General features: G+C 48.7%; 1 long non-coding RNA gene across 2 annotated transcripts; it reads left to right on the forward strand.

Moving 5' to 3' along the window:
• The first annotated feature begins 14 nt into the window (after window positions 1-14).
• On the forward strand, window positions 15-13403 carry LOC133747961 (uncharacterized). Of its 2 annotated transcripts, none has more exons than XR_009864425.1 (6): window positions 15-148; window positions 413-595; window positions 6738-6801; window positions 6971-7186; window positions 7487-7858; window positions 12863-13403. It is a non-coding gene; the product is annotated as an uncharacterized LOC133747961 (long non-coding RNA). The 2 variants fall into 2 exon arrangements; XR_009864426.1 differs by lacking the exon at window positions 12863-13403 and adding an exon at window positions 11677-11874.
• The last annotated feature ends 3471 nt before the right edge of the window (window positions 13404-16874 follow it).

The raw sequence follows: 16874 nt of genomic DNA on the forward strand, positions 1-16874 counted from the left end.
TTTTTGAGGTTCAGCCCACACAGAAGGTCCCACCAATGCTCCAGGAGTTTGCTAGGGACAGGGCAGCTGGCCACTCCACTGCAACAGGACAGCTCTTACGCTGACCTCTCTCTAGTCTGAGTGACTCAGATGCCAGGGTGCTCTCCAGGTCAGTACTCACACAGTATCTCCCCAAGGTGCAACTGGGTGGAAACCATGGTTGAGTTGTGCAGGCCCTGAAGCCAAGGTAGAACACAATAAATCGTGTGGGGGTGAATTTCTGGATGCAAGGAGAAATTGGTTTACGTGCCTGGAAGTAAGCGAGCTATATACTCCTAGTCCAGTGCTGCCTGCTGGTGTCGGGAGGGCCTTGCTCCACTTTGGAGTCACGGCTGCCTCCCCATGCACACAGACCCTGTTCTGCAATCTCCAGGTGACAAGGCCGTGCTGCACCCACAGCTCCGGCACAGCGCATGGCGTCTGAGAAGCCTTTAGGAAATGAGATGCTAATACTACGCTGCTGGCTCCAGGGGCCCTGCTTGGCCAGTGCCTTCACTCGCAGATCCCACAGTGGCTCCTCAGCCTCCGTTTGGGAGCCTCAACGCGTAGCTGTCAGGTAAGGCAGCGACTTCCCGGTAGAGTGGTCTTGGAGCAGTTCTTCATGTTGAGTGAGTCCAGTGTCTTCATGATTGGAGACATAACCCACATTTCCAGGGACAGAGCTGGTGTTGGACTTGGCTGTTGTCATCAGAAAGGCTTCCTTCCACCCGCAGGATCTCCAGGCAGGGCTGCAGGTGGGAAGCTCCAGACCCAAATACTCCCAGGTTTAGGTCCAGTGGGGGTCACTCGGAGTCCTCCATGGTCAGCAGAGCCATGGTTGGGTGGCATTGGGCTGATTCATTTGACCAGTTATATGCCCACCCTCTGAGCCCACTGCCACGGCAGAGGGGTGAAATATGACAGGCTCATACTTGAACTCAGAAATGAGGCAGGAGAGGGGCCTGGGGGATTCTTTGAGTGTGATTCAGGAGCTGCCCCAACGGTGACCCGTGGAGCCCGCCACACAACTGTACCATTACTAACAACCAATGAGTACATGGCACTCACCCAGGTGTCTCTCAGTCTTAACTCACCGGGTAGTCACAGCAGTCCTCAGAGATGCGTGTGGCTGTCACCTCGTTCGCTGGCTTCCTCGGAAGGTGGCCCCTTGGTTTCCCTCATGTGCTCGGTTACGGGGCTTCCCCAAGGTCGCATGGCTGGTGAGTGACGCTGTGTAAATCCAGGCATGGCTACACAGTCTGTACTCCTACTTCCCTTTAATTACCTATGGTAAGTAGGAGACAGGCAGGAAATAAATAGCCAAGTAAACATACCATATCCCATCATAAAGTATAATATAGTATCATATAACATGAAGGTACTTAAAAAAATTCATGGAAATCAGAGTTAAAGGATTAGTTTATGTTGGTTACAAGCACTTTACGTGCACATCCCTTGAATTAAAAAGTTCACACGACACGTGTATTGCGTAAAAACTATGCGTGGTTTCAAAGTTGTTTTGCACAAAAATAAACTTACCTGTTAATTCCATTTTTCCACAAATGTCTTGACGTGCTGTCACGTGGCATATTGTGTGAGATGGGAGCAGAGCATCGTGTTGCATCACACCGTAACGTGGCTGGTTGGCAAGCGGGCCGTTCATCTCCGTCTCCATTCCAGTGCCATCTATCACGGGCGCTGCTCAGGGAGGTGTCAGCTGACCGAGTCACAGTGTGAATCCCTGGATCCAGCAGTCTTGTTCCTGCCATGGCAGCATCGTTATTCTCAAATGCCTACGTTAGCTTCAGCCCCATAAGCAAAGCAAATGATTAAAGGAGGAAGTCGGGGCAAAGAGCAGGGGAGCCAGTATTTCTTGACCTGTGACTGCAGCTCCCAGCGCCGGTGGGAAGCTGCACTGTGTCCCTAGAACTACCGCATTGGACATCCTCCTTGGGAAGCTCGGAGCAAATCAGTTACAGACAGGTAGAAATAGTCAGGCGGCAAATGCAGATTTTAAGAAGAGTTTGAACTTGATCTCTTTCTTCTACCTTTCTTGACGCTTTCGGGAATTTCTTTAACTCTTCGGACACCAGTATTTGCTCCACATAAATACGCATCGGTCTGTTGGCAGGCTGCTTGCAAGTGTGACAGTGCACGGGGGAGCTGAGCAACGGAGGGTTTTGTGTTTTATTTAATGATGGAGCATATGTCTGCCTCTTCCTTCTCAAAACGCAGATATGAAAGAACGCAACTCTGAGTTTCCTCACTTCACTTCTGCCTCTCCGTTTGCAGCCCAGTATTCTGGGAGGCATTTAATCAAGGCGTAACAGCGATTATTTAAAAAGACGCCCCTGACATCACGTTCCCATCTGTAATCAGAATTGCTAATATCTCCCTCCCTGCACTATCCTGGTGTAATCTCGGTGCGCGTTCAGTTCCCTTGAGGTGACTAAGAGTCTAGTCATTAACACAGCATCCACCAGCCTTGCTGGAATTTACCCTCAGAAAGCTCTGTTCCCAGAACTCCCTGAGCAGACAGCAGCTGCAATGCCAGTCTCTCTTGGCCACTGCACAAGTCTGTGCATTTTTTTTGTATTGGAGTCGCTCCTCCAACTCAAGCTCCAACATGACGTTGCTGTCCATTTCCTATGTCACAGTGGGAAAGGCTCGGTCTGAAGTTACTTGAACGAGGAATTTGACTTGTAGAGGCTTGCGTTTGACGCCTGCATTTTTACCTTTTCGGTCGCACTGGAATGATTGGAGAGTACTGATGGTGGTGGTGGTGGTGCTGACAATAAGGCTAGTACCAGTTCACAGGAAATGCATGAGCTAGAGACACGATACTAATTCCGTGACAACACAGGGGTTCCAATCCAGAATTTGAGGAATTCTCTAAACAAATGTTCTAGTTTCTTCAACAAATAAATGATCTACAAAAGGGAGGGGGAGAAGGGAGGGCTGCGACAGTTTGAAACAGACCTTGTTCTAGGGAGAAAAGAAGTGGATCTTACTCAGAGTTGTAACGCGGTGGTAGGAGGAGCAGCTAGGAGCGACGGCAGCGGGAGCTGCCCACACCCTGCCTCTCACTTGCCTCAGAGGGCCACACTGTCACCCAGCCATGGCGCCTGTGGGTCTGGAGTTCTCTCGGCTGCTGCACCCTGGTTAACTTGTGTTGACCTCTGAGCCTCTCCGCCTTTTCTTAGGAGACCTTTGACTACTTCTCCCTACTCCACGCTGCTGGTGAATCTCCATTCTGTGTCCCCAGGCCCCCAGATACGGCATCTGTGACTTTCATTGCAATTATGTACACGTTTTCAGTTTTTCAGAACATTTTGTAGATTCACATGCATGTGTAATGAATAATACAGACAAATCCTGTGTACCCTTCACCAGCCTCTCTCAAGGCTGACGTCTTGCATCACAAGGGTGTGATAGCACAACCAGGAAACTGGTATTGTTAGAATCCACTCACTTCATACAGGTCCCAGTAGTTTTACCTTCACTTATGTGTGTGTGCGTATTTCATCCCCTGTAATATTATCACACCTGTGAATTCCTATGACCACCGCAATCAGGATACAGAGCATCTCCACCTGAAAGGTTTCTTGTGAAATCCTGGCGATTGTCTTTTTGCCTGTTGATTTTTCTCATGATTCTGGGAGTGTCTTGAAGGAGGGGCCTTCTGTCTCATCTCTGTGTCCTGGTTCAAGCTAACTCAATCCAGCGCCTGGCTCCTGGGTGGCCCTTTCCGAATGGCCATGGAAAGGATTCAGATTCTATCACACAGAGAGTAGGACATCCAGAAGATTTTCTACAAAGGTTTTGGTCAAGAGGGAGAGAAAAGCATCCTGAGACACAGAGAAAATACAATTTTCCAGGAACTTTTCTTCTACGTAGGATTGTGATGTTCCCAGAGGTAATGGTCGCTTTGTGGTTCCTTAAAATATCACCTGCTCATGTGATCCAAACAGAAACCTGTTTACAGAGAGCAAAGGTTTCTGGGCAAGATCAGGCATGGACACCAGACATTGATGTTATGGTCTCAGTTTGGTTCCTTTGCATCGTTTATCTGTAAATATGGGTCCCTGGAAGTGAATGCATTTGAGAATCCTGGACCCATCACCAGCTTTTCTGGCCTGAGGTCTCACCCCCAACAGGAGTCAGCCTCTCTTGGTGAGGCTCCTGCTGGGGAGAGTCACGTGAGCAAGGAATTGGGATTTCTCTGCTCCAGACCGTGTTGTGAAAGTCCAGGAGGGAGGAAGGGTCCCTTAACCCCACTCTGGAGTTTCATCCTGCGAATGGTAGAATTTTCAGAAACATTTCTTAAAGTAGCAATATGATTTTCGGGGCCGGCGCTGTGGCTCACTTGGCTAATCCTCCGCCTGCAGCGCCGGCATCCCATATGGGCACCGGTTCTAGTCCTGGCTGCTCCTCTTCCAGTCCAGCTCTCTGCTGTGGTCCAGGAGGGCAGTGGAGGATGGCCTGGGTACTTGGGCTCCTGCACCCACACGGGAGACCAGGGAGAAGCACCTGGCTCCTGGCTTCGGATCGGCGCAGTGCTGGCTGTAGCAGCCATTTGGGGAGTGAACCAATGGAAGGAGGACCTTTCTCTCTCTCTCTAACTCTACTTGTCAAAAAAAAATTTTTTTTTAAATTATAAAAAAAGTAGCAGTGATTTTCAAAGCAGCCCTTGTGCCTCACTGATGCACGAAGCCACCCATGATTGCAAAATTCTTGTCTAGGTAGATTTGACCAGAAAACTCTTATGTCCTGCAACCTGGAGTTAGGGGGAAGAGAAGGCACACTATCCCAAAGGCAGGGCAGGACTGCGGATACAGGGACAACTGCCAGGGCTTAGAAGTTTGCTCATGCTGCTCTCTTGCGGGTATAGAGAGCAGAGACATGGTGGAGAGTGTGAGGCATGGTGTCAGAGCTGTGGCAGGACACTGAGCTGTGTTTGGAAGTTTCCTGGGATAAAGTTGCCAAGGATGCTGGTGTTCAGAGTGCATGTCCTTACTGAGCTTATTCGGCCAAGGAGAGTGACTGACAACATACTTGGGGGTGGGACTGTCACCGTGTTTTGAGGAGTCCATACTGAACTAACCCTCTAATGTCAGGGATCTTTTCTGGGTACCTACAATGGAGCTCATGTTCATGGCAGTTTGAGGGAGCCACGGAAGGTCTCCAGGCTTGTCCTCTTGTCGGTAAAGTATCAGAGCTATGTCAAAGCACCGCTGCACTTCCATCCTAGAAATCCACAATTCTGTAACCGCACGTGTATTTTCAGAGTTTTCCATGACAAAGCAAGGCACAGTGCCTTACGCAGCACCTGGCCCAGGTAGCCTCCAAGTGGTGCCTAATTTTTTCCTATTTCCATCTTGGCAGGCCTTACCAGGCCTCCTGGAGTGTGTTCCCTGTTGTAGAAACACTGTTTCCATCAAATCATCCTCCCACGTCCATTATATTGTTAGAGCTGCTAAATCTTTTGTCCACTGGGAAAGAAAAAAATCTTGCCCAAGCTCCAGCAGGGTTGGCAGCAGCTGGATAAAACCTCAGCCCTGCAGACTCCAGATCCACCTTCTGCCCGGGATACGGGCTGTGCTCTCTCCTCATCCTCAGTGAGATGTGGCTTGCAATCTATGAAGTGGGCTCTCCGCCTCTTCATGACACACAAGGTCTGGGAAGAGTTTGGCACCTGCACTCAATAAGTAGATATAGTGACTGTTCTTATTAATCATCGCCTTATTGTGTGAATTCATAGAATTGTGTGACTTGCTAGTTTTGCTTCTGAGAGCCGGAGGTTAGTACTTGTTCCTTGAAGGAAGTTCTGTGGCTTAGAAAGACAGAGAAAGAAAATCATATATCAAAGTGACCTTTTCCCCAACTGTTGTGCTGTGCACAAAACTAATTAGCCAGGTCCTCACTGGCTTGAAGACTGAGAGCAACGGGAAAAGCTGCTCTGTGAAGATGACACAACCCACAGGGTTTCCTATTTAGTATCTCTGAGGCTTCTGCATTAAATGTGTGTAGTTCACTGCTCACAAGCTGGCATTTCAGATGGGATGGATTGGCAGGCAGCTCCTTCTAGTCCTGGAAGCCCAGCTGTGGTCTCCAGGCAGCAGCCAAGAAGCTGGGAGAGGCCTCAGCATGACCAGGGAGATGACGGCTTTGAGTTCTTCTGTGATGCACCCATTCTGTCTTTGCTCCCGCAAAGAGACACAAATCATAGAACCACTGTTGGGCAACTGTGATGGGCCACTGCCAAGGAACTGGGCACAAGAGGGCCTGGGAAGGGTATACATATGTCAGCAGAGTCTGGGCGATCAAGCCGCCCTCCCCAGGCACCCAGTCGTGAGGGGACTGCGGGGGAGTGTTGTGGGGAGAGGAGCCTGGAGCTCAGACCCGCCTGTGGCAAGCATCCTCCCACACCCAGGAGCCAAGATGACTACGCAGCGCGAGGGCGGAGGTGCAGGTTTGGAAAACAAAACCGCCTCTTCTCTGCCCCCCTGATGGGAAACCAGGGCCAGGCAGGAGTCTGGTTGAGGGCCCGGGGCCATCAAAAACATTTGGTCCCTGAATGATGGGAACTGAGGGCAACCTAAACCTTGCAAAACTCCACGAGGGCAGCTCCAGGCCCTTGTACTCTGGTGCAGACTTCAGATGGTGTTGGAAGATAAGAAAAGGAAATAGTGATCCAAGTTACTTATCTTGTCTTCCAGTACCTCCCACACATGGTTTATTTGGGCATCTGAGGCCACTTGATCTCAATCAATGCAGTTACTGGTAAGCATTGTGGTGGTTCAACAGCAACCACCTCACAGCCGTTCTACACTGCGTGTGACAGCTAGATCCTTGTGGGCAGGGTCTAGCTACGACAGCAGATTTGGGAGCCCTTACCTGTAGATGCCTGTCTTCATCTCCTGAGACCTGTCATCTGTTTTCTCATTTGCAGCTAGGGGCATTGTAACACAAATCTCCAGCAGTGGAGCCACCATGGCTTCCCCCGGCGCCCTTTGAATACTTCCTGGGTACGGAGTTAATCTACCCGACTGTCTTCTTCTCCATGAATCTGTGAGCTCTTTGAGGGGAGGGATGGCAGCTTGTCCTCATTTCCCCCAAAGAGTATGATGGCGAACAGTTTATCACATGAATGCATGGACCTTTGGAGGTGAGATATTGCTGTGAATGTAAGAGAGTGTGTTTCTTGGGGCTGCGGGGAGATTTCCTTGTTTCAGGATCCATTAAATAAGGTCAACTTCTGCTGCAGCCTTGAGAACGCTTGTGAGCATAAAAACAAGCGCGTTATTTGTAGCATCATTTAAGCCAGATTAAAGCATATCCCCCCCCCCCTTCAAATGACACAGGAAAACTTGACATCTAATGCTGACGAATTATACGTGACTGGGTCTTTTTTTTTTTCTAGCTTCATTTCTCATCAGCACGCTCTTTCTGTTTTTGTCTTTACCAGAAGTCACACTTTTATGTGTCTGAGGAGCTAAATTTCTAAGTAAAGGAAACTCCATGATTCTCTCTCCCCACGCTGAGGATCCCCTGGGGAAGCCATGTGCCTGAACACGTACCACATTCGTTCCATGAAAAACCCCCATCTCTCAATGTGTTATAGACCAGCTTCCATGGGGTCCCAGATCACAGCCTGCTGGCAAGGAAGCATAGAAAAGATCACCACAAAAAAGAAAGTGTTCAAATTTATCAAAACAATCCAACCCCTCAAGGCTTTTCCCCTCTTGCACTCCAAAGAGGCAGACTTCACGTGAATCATCTTGTGTGAGGATGAGAGCATCAACCCTGGCAGCAGCAGCAGCATTGACTGGGAAACCAGGTAGGCAGCCTCCCCTGCTCTTTCCCTCGCTGTAACCGCCCTTCACTGCCCGGGTCTGTGGCTATTGTCTGGAGTCTGTTCTTAGTCCCTCCTTACCTGTCTTAGTGCGCTCACCACTTTGTTCAAATAAACAGCTTTCCTGAGAGGTAATTCAGATACCACACAGCGCACACACTCCAAGTGCACAATTCAGTGCCTTTTGAATATGCTCCCACGATCGTGCAGTCACCGCCACCCCTAAATCCTGAGCGTTCTCATCCCTCACCCAAATCCCCCTACCCAGCAGTCGTCACTCCCCACCCCCTTCCCTCTGGCCCCTGGCCACAAACCTACCTGCTACCTCTGTGGGTGTGCCCATTCTGGAATCAATGGAATCACACACAGTGTGTGCTTTGTGATTGGCTTCTTTCAATCAGCATACTGTTTGGAGGTGTATCTGTGATGTACTCCACATTGGATGCACAATATTCCACTGTCCAGGTTTCCTGTCATTTGTTGACCCGCCCATCTACTGAGGGACTTTCCGGTCCTCTCCACCGTTTGGCTATTTTGGGTAATGAGTCTGTGAACATTCCTGTTTATGCTTTGGTGGCACCTGGACTCATTTCTCTCGGGTGTAGAGTTAGGAGTGCAAAAGCTGCATCACAGGGAAACACATCTTTCAGTCAATTTGGGGAACAGCCCAGCTCTTTGCTGTCCTTTCCATCTTGATCCCCTGGAACTATGCAATGGTCCCTTTGTCCCCTTTGTTGCAATGCTGTCTTCTCCGGCCCAGGTCTTCTCATCACAGCAGTAGGGATCAAAGTGTCTCATCCAAGTGACCCCTCCAGAGCCTGCATGGTGAGAAGGTCATGCTACAAGTGCAGTACCGTGCTGAGATCTGGAAGGTCCGTATGATCTTTCCTCACCTCACTTTCTCTCTGTGGATTATTTTCTGGTCTTCCTTGGACACTGCCTGGTGCCTTCACTAAGCCTTTGCACATTTCATTCATTTGCGTTCCTCTGCCTAGATTAGAACATTCCAGTTTTCATAAAGCTAGCCAACTGAATGAGTGAATAAACTGAACTCAATTTATTCAATATATTAACTTGCTCAAGGCCACACAGCTGGTTGATGGCAGAGTCCCCACAAGATTCTCCCATGAAAGACTCTTTCGTTTGAATCCCACTCTCTAGCAGATGATCTGATGTATTAATCTGCGTTGTAGACCCTCTTCCATGTCTACGTTGGGGTGTCCCAACTTCAGCATTATTGACATTTGTGGTTGCATAGTCTTCATGGTGAGGGCTGTCCTGTGTGGCTTATATGATTTTTGGCAGCATCCCTGGCCTCTACCCACTGGATGTCAGTAGCAATACCCTATTCCAGCTGCAAAAAATGTGTGCAGAGACTGCCATATGTCCCCTGAGGGACAAAATTGTCCAGTTGAGCACCACCACTCTGTAGCTATTGTCTTGTTCAATGAATATTGGTGCTGAGAATTGCCAAGGGCATTTTCCAGTCCTATGCACCAGAGAAAGAGTTTTATCCACTTTCCCCTTTAAAAAGGCAGGAAATGAGACTGATACGAATTTAAAAGGAATTTTAACTATTAAGTTGGAATCCAAAAGGGTTTTATGATAAATTTGCAGTTAATAAAAGTATTTAATCTACTGGCTTCTTCACTGTCCCAGCATTTGGTCAGTAAATATCAATTTAACCAGATTTCTGACTGTCCTGGGTCAGGCAGTTGGAAGAATCTTATGCAAAGGAGCCATTTCCTCCAAGAATTTCCTGGGTTGCTTGGCTCCTTCTCCAGGATCAGAGCTCGGGTTGCCATGGTGCCTTGGTTTGAAACTGGATGTCGTTTGCTCCAGAAGGGCTCATAGGTTGGAAGCCTGGCCCCCAGTATGGGAGACACAGAGATGGGGGGTGGGCTTTAAGGCATGGGTTACAGAAGTGTCATTAGATCATCAGGGGAGTGCCCTTGGGAGGGAGGAGAGTAGTTCTCACGGGCCTCGACTTACTTTTCTCAGGAGCTGTTACAGACACAGGAAGCTTGGCCCTGCACCCTGGCTCTAGTTTCCTGTCTTGCCCTTGATCTCTACCTCAGCTGCCTTCCTCCATGAGCTCCTCATCAGAGCTGAGCCCATGCCTGTGCCATGCCCTCGAGCCTGAAATCTTTGAGCTAAGCAAACGAACGTTCTTCCTAAGTACCCAGGCTTAGGTACATCTCTACTAACAGAAAATAGGTTAATACGCAAGGTAACAAGAAGAGGGAGTTGATTATCAGAGAAGGAGACCCTGTAAGAAACAGGGCCATTTTTGAGCACTTCACATTCATCGCAAGGTCCCTCCATCATCAGCCTGAGGACTGAATCTGAGAAGCAGAAAGGAGCACAGTTGCTCTCAGCCAGTGACTTTCCAGAACCAGCTTGGTACCCAGTTCCTGCTGGGCTCTTCAAACCTGGGTGGGGGTGGGGGTGAGGGTTGGGACAGAAGGCCCCCTAATAACTCCCCTGAAAATGAGAATCTTCTTTGCTGAAAATGTCCACCTACAAGATTTATCTTTTCTTCCCTGGCAGAAACAATAAATTTGCATGGTGCTTATTAAATGTTTAATTAAAACCCAATGCTTAAGCATTTTCAGGATGCTATAATAAAAACCCATTGGAGGTGGTCTGGAACCCAGGGAAGGCTGAATTTGCCAGGTCTGTCTCCACCCATCAGATACCAGAGGCCACTTTTTTTCCGCTGCTCTTCTGGACTAGGTTATTTTTCAGGCATCAGAATTGTTGACGTAACAAAGTGATGTTGGACAACTATCCATTGATAAACATTAGAGCCTTAAGGGGCAGAACCACCAAACTCCCCCAAGCCAGAACCCATGCTGGAGTCCACCTGCTGTCAGCTCCCACAGTGGGAAGGGAGCTGGGCACTTAACACAGAGTCTGTGTTGGAGAAACATAAAGATCCCAAGAGCAATTTGGAGCTTACAGGGGAAATTGCTTAGAGACAGGATTTCGCTCTGTTGGCTGTAATTGCCAGTAAGGCTTCCTGGGGGTTCAGTGCTGGATGTGCTCCCGAGCAGGGAAGCCGGGCTGGCCCAGATGATGCACCCTAGGTGCCCCCACTCTGCAGGATGAAACCTTATTTAGTAGCTGTATTAACTGAATCCTCACTTTGGCTGGATTGATGGAATTCATATAAGATGTCATATCTCTGTGGGAGAGACTCCTCGATGATGTCCTCGGCCTTCCAAGACACGAATGCTTCGTTGCTGGCTTTCTTTTCCCTGTTTGCTCATTCATTCCTGTGTTCATTCCACATTGGACTCATTCATCCCACAAAAGTCTGTTTAGAACCACTTAGCCATTGTATTGACTGTACAAGGGTATTTCAAAAACTTCGTGGAACATGGAATTAAAACAAGTGTATTTTGGTGCAGAAAAGTTGATATCAGTGCATACAAGGGAGTCTTCAAAAAGTTCACAGGAAAAGCATATAAAAAACTGCACATGGATTGCAAAAAAATTTACAACAAGATAAATTTATGTTTAATTTCACTTTTCTGCGAACTTTTTGAAGTCCCTGTGTCTGTTCCAATAGATGACTTTTACCGAACTTCTACTGAAAGCTGTTCTAAGTGACTACTATATGCCATCTCTGCAGTCTCCCTCAGGCCCCGGGGGGTGGGAAGGGTGGTCACTTCTCCCAGTTTACAATAGTCACTTGCTGGGGCCTGCGCTGTGGTGCAGCCGGTTAACGCCCTGGCTTGAAGCGCCGGCATCCCACGTAGGTGCCGGTTCTAGTCCCAGCTGCTCCACTTCTGATCCAGCTCTCTGCTATGGCCTGGGAAAGCAATAGAAGATGGCCCATGTCCCTGGGGCCCCTGCACCTGCGTGGGAGACCCGGAAGAAGCTCCTGGTTCCTGGCTTCGGATCGGCGCAGTTCCAGCCATTGCAGCCAATTGGGGAGTGAACCATCAGATGGAAGACCTCTCTCTCTCTCTCTGTCTTTCCTCTCTCTGTGTAACTCTGACTCTCAAGTAAAAAATAAATAAATCTTAAAAAAAAAAAATAAGCCCTTGCTCTCCTGCTTCTATTTCCCCAGCAGTTCTGGTTTCTTTCACCTCCTACTTCTTTGCCTTTCCTTTCCCCGCGTCCTTACCTGACCTCCGACTCTTAACATGGTGGATATTTTGTTTTGAGTGCACATTTTGGTATATTTTCTTTTTAGATGTAGACTCTTGTCCCTCCCTCTGGTTCCAGCCTCAGCTTGAGCCACACCCTCACATCCCTCCACACCACACTGGCTTTCTTCTGCTGCCTCTCATGTCCTCTCTTACCCCTGGGCCTTTGCACATCTGCTCGGCCCTCTCCCAGTACCATTTTTCTCAAAGCCTGATTGCTCTGCTGACCCCAGTGCCTATGGATGCTTTTGCATTTCCAGAGAAATCTTTAGAAGAAAAAGGAGAACGAGGAGACAAGGAGGATGAGAAGGAGTTTCAGCTGCAACAGAAACATATTCTGCCTGAGCCACAAAGCTGAAAATATTTGCCGTCTGGTCCTTTACAGCAACGTCGGCTGTTTCAGGGGGTATTAACTCCAAAGGAGGGGATGTTTCTGTCGGGTTCACCATTTCTTTCCCAAGAATCTAACCCCCTGGCCAGCACACAGCAAGTGCATATCCAAGAACAGTCGGAGAACAGACGAGCAGTTCTCGTCTTCCTACCTTCAGAGTCTGTGGTGCTTTGCCTCTGAAGTCGATTTCAGAGGTCCACACCCCCCGCTGAGGTCACAGACATCCCTCCAGTGCCCGACCCCACGATGCCGCCTCTTGCCAGTGTCTGATCTGCCCGGTCTCTCTCTCTCTCCAGTTGTCCTCAGTACCATGTTTCCTGGTGTCAAAAATATAAACATAAAAAAAAAAAAACCTGTAAAATGAAAATGTGATTATGCCTTAATTCCATCTCATTTTCATGATGAGCCAGCAGCATGAATATTATTCTCTTTTGGTTACAGGTGAAGAAATTGAAATTTGCAGTAGTGAAGATACCTGTTCAAACCCACACAGCCTGCGGGCAGGGTTGTCACAGAGAGACATCCAAACCCAGCTCTTCTGATTGTCGTTCTCGGGTCTTTTGTCCAGTCCAGTGCCCTCAGCAGTGGCCCTGGAGGGTGTGTGCATTCACTGCCTCAGTACCGTCCAGCACTGTGAGTGACAGACGAGATACTGGGAAGGGGCGGGCCCAGGGCTGTTCCATGTAGAGCACTGGTGTGCGTAGAAGCCACCTGTGGGCAGCACAGAGACCAAACCAAGCTCAGGTTTGGCGGAAACCCGGCCTCTGCTCAACACAAGCCAAACGCCCCATGCAGAGACCTCCCGGCACAAGTGGGTGCTGCTTCATGTTTGACTCCAGCCGATCCCTTCCAGGGGGGGAAGAAAGGCAGGTGCTGGGCACAATTTGGGCTGCATGTGGTTCTAAGGTTGGAGCAAGCTAGACACATAGGGTCGTATTTTCACTGGAGGCCATCTTCTGGCTGGGCTACATACTGGCCACTCTTGAACAGCAACTTTTAAAAAATGATTTCCTTGTTTGAAAGAGAGAGAGAGAGAGGAGGAGGGAGGGAGATAAAGAGAGAGAAAGAGAAAGGGAGAGGGAGGGGGAGAAGAGAGAGAGAGAGAGGGAGGATGGAAGAGAGAGAGAGAGAGATCTTCCTTCTGGTGGTTCCCCACCCCCCAACTCCTACAACATCCGGAGCTGGGCCAGTCTGCCACAGGGGAGACTGGGAACTGCCTACTTGAGCTGTCATCTGCTGCTTCCCAGGGTGTGCCATTAGCAAGAAGCTGGAATCAGAAGCCGAGCGGGAGTCAAAGCCAGGCACTCCAATATGGGAGGCAGGCATTCCAAGTGTGGTCTTAATCATGGCACCAAACTCTAGCCCCTAACAGCCACGGAGGCAAATGGAACAAAATATTCATCCCCAGCTGGTGCCAGCTCTGCAAAGATCTTCATCACTCATGACTCCTCTTTCAATTTTATTTCACTCGAGTCTGGAGCCTGGAAGATTGCCAGGGGATGGTTGTTCTGAGCACCACAGCACACATTTGCAATGGAACCTGGACTCCCATTCTGGACGCATCCACACACAGAACTCAGTGCTATTCTTGATTATTTTAAAAAAAAATTGTTCACAGTTCAAGAGATGGAGCCTGCTGTGCTACGTACATCCACCCACTTTCAAGGCTGAATTTGACACCCTGGAGTGAATTTGAGAATTAGCAGTGAGGTGGTGTTTCTGTCTTGAATGGCAGCTGTGGGAGGCAACTCAGAACTAGAACCAGATCATTCCTGGGACATCAGGATCATCCAGGTGCCCCCTGCCAGGCACGCCCCTTCCACGAGAGTGAGAACAGCTGACGGGAGAGAGCCAGTCCCAATGCTGGCCTCCAGGCTCTTGTGGGAATCACCTAAAGCCAGATCCTTAACTTGCAATGTGAAGATCCCTGGGTCTCTGCAGGGAGCGGGAATGAGCTGATCTCATGCACACAGTCCTATTGGGAGGCTCTCATGTAACCCCTCAGATTCACTATGGCACCCATGGTTCAAGCAAAATGTAGAACCACCAATACAAAGAGAGGTCAGAAGAAGATTCATCTGTAGGCAGCAAAGGAGAATCCATCACAGTGTGCAGCCCCCACACCCCACAGGGTACCTCCTCAGCAAAGCCCAGCAGTTGGCTGGCACCTCAGAAACCCAGTTCATGAGAAGGGTCCCGGCTGGAGACCACGGATGTGGAGGCCACAGGAGGAGAGGTGTGGACAGGGAAATGCCACCCGAGGAGAGAATCTGGACAAGACACAAGGAGAGCATGTGAGGAGAGTGGTTTTCAAGCTCTTCTCACGGTCAAAGACGTATCTCCACAGGTCAGAAGTGGCAGCAGGCAACGTAATGCTTAGCACACCCCAAGTCCTCGGGAGACCACCTGGCCCTTCATGCTGTTTCTGACAGCTGTCACTCCAGGCCGTCACAATCCCCTCTTGCCCCATCTGCTTGGCTGTCTTCCTCCGTGTTCCCTCCTTGGGGTCACAGGCCATGCATCAAAGCACTTTTCTGGACTTTCTTGGGCACTGCAGCTGCCCTCGCTGTTTTTTGGGGATGATCCAGTTGCATTTTCAGGAAAGAACATGTTCAGGAAAAAGGACCAGGATTCTAAAATTTGGCTCTTTTAGCACTTTTACACATCATATTTATTGCTTCCTTGTTTGATAATGACAATTTTTTTCCTCATTACAGCAAATTTGCAAAGAATAAAAATGGAGAGGGAATAAACATATGAAGGGAGGTAACTGCCGAGAAACACTGATCCGGTGTAATCCACCTATGAACACATGTACACAGTATGCAAATGCATACCTGAAATATTTAAAAGAATTTGCATTAGAACGAATGTGCCTTTTATAGTCACCTTTTTACATCATGATGATACCATCAATACTTCCCCAAATAGTTGAATATTCTTTGAGAGTTTTCAATCATGTGATTATAAAATCATTTATTTGATTAATTTGCTTATTTGGGGCTCTTCAGCTGGTTTGCATTGTTAAAGTCATTTAATTACTTCTGTGGTCTATATTCTTGTACATAACTACTGAACACATTTCTAAGATAAATATCAAAAATTGGGGTTACTGGGTGAAAAGCATAAATATTTTAGGGTTTTGATAGGTCAAGGGGTTTTCTAGAAAAGTTAAGTTGTCTTCCCCCTCTCTTGCCAAGGTAACATGTTGTACAACTCTTAAAATTCAACATCAACTTGAAAAATAATCTCTTTGAAGAATCTGCCTTGCATTTTTTTCCCCTTATCTCTGAGTTCTTGCTCCCAATTCACAACCCCCACAACCAATGACACCCTCCAAACATCTGCAAGTAGCAAACAAGGGGATAATCAGGCAATGCTTTTATCTAGAAAGCTAACCAAATGCATGGTCACCAAGTTACATGGTACGTATGTCAAATAAAGAACAATCAAACGCCTAATGCAGTTGAAAGAAATGAAGGGCATCTTTTGAGAGCCCTGTTTAACTCTTGAGTTGTACAAGTGAAGTACTAAGCCATGAACTCTTATACCTGGTTCACAGCCAAGAATAGCACGTGTTATTTGGCAGCCACTCTTTGGTGAAGAGGAAGTCAAGAAACCAGAATGCCTGAGGACGTTCCCCAGGCCACACCTTGTCCTGGGCTCCACTGCTTACCTTCTTTCTTCACACTCCTAGACAATCTCTCCTTCCTTTCCATGCCTACAGAAGCCAATGTCAAGGCTGATGCTTGCAAAACTTGGAGCCAGCACTGCAATGAGAAGAGAGTTAAGCCTTCTCTGCCCGTCCATGACCCAGGCTCCAAGTCACCACGTCCTGTGACCCGCTCCCCTAGCACCCGTGGATCTGTGCCTGCAGCGGCCCCTGGAGAGCAGCATCTTCCACTGGCCTTTCCCTCTTGCACCTCAGAATCCCCACTCCTTTCCTTCTGCTTCCATGTGCAGCTCCCAAGCAGGCCACCTGGACACAAATGCTTAGCACAGACGTTCCTCAGAAACACTGAACTGGAGACGTGGACTCAAAGATGGGCAGCTGAGGAAGGACCCAGTGGAGCAAAGGCTGAGCCCAGGTGCCGGCTTCAGCACTTCCTTGCTGTGTCCTCACAAGGGCCCAGAGCTCTGCTAAGTCTCTCCAGGGAGCAACACCTGCTGCAGAGGTTTCGCCTTCCTCCCAGCTGGGCCCACGCACGACCGCGAGTGAGTCACATGTGAAAAATGGAGACGGCTCTCTGGGCTGCTGGGCTTTGGGTCCCCAAACCACATTTATATTTTTATATATGCGTTGGGATGATTCAGCGGAAACTTCTGGTCAAACGGATCACCATAGCAACTTTCAATAGACATCCAGCATGCAAATCAGAGAGAGGAAAGGGAGACTTTCTCAATAGCCCCAAACCACCGTCCTCCGAACCTCCCGGGATCAGAGGTGACATGA

Source organism: Lepus europaeus, chromosome 19, assembly GCF_033115175.1.
Source record: "Lepus europaeus isolate LE1 chromosome 19, mLepTim1.pri, whole genome shotgun sequence".
NCBI classification, from domain to species: Eukaryota; Metazoa; Chordata; class Mammalia; order Lagomorpha; family Leporidae; genus Lepus; species Lepus europaeus.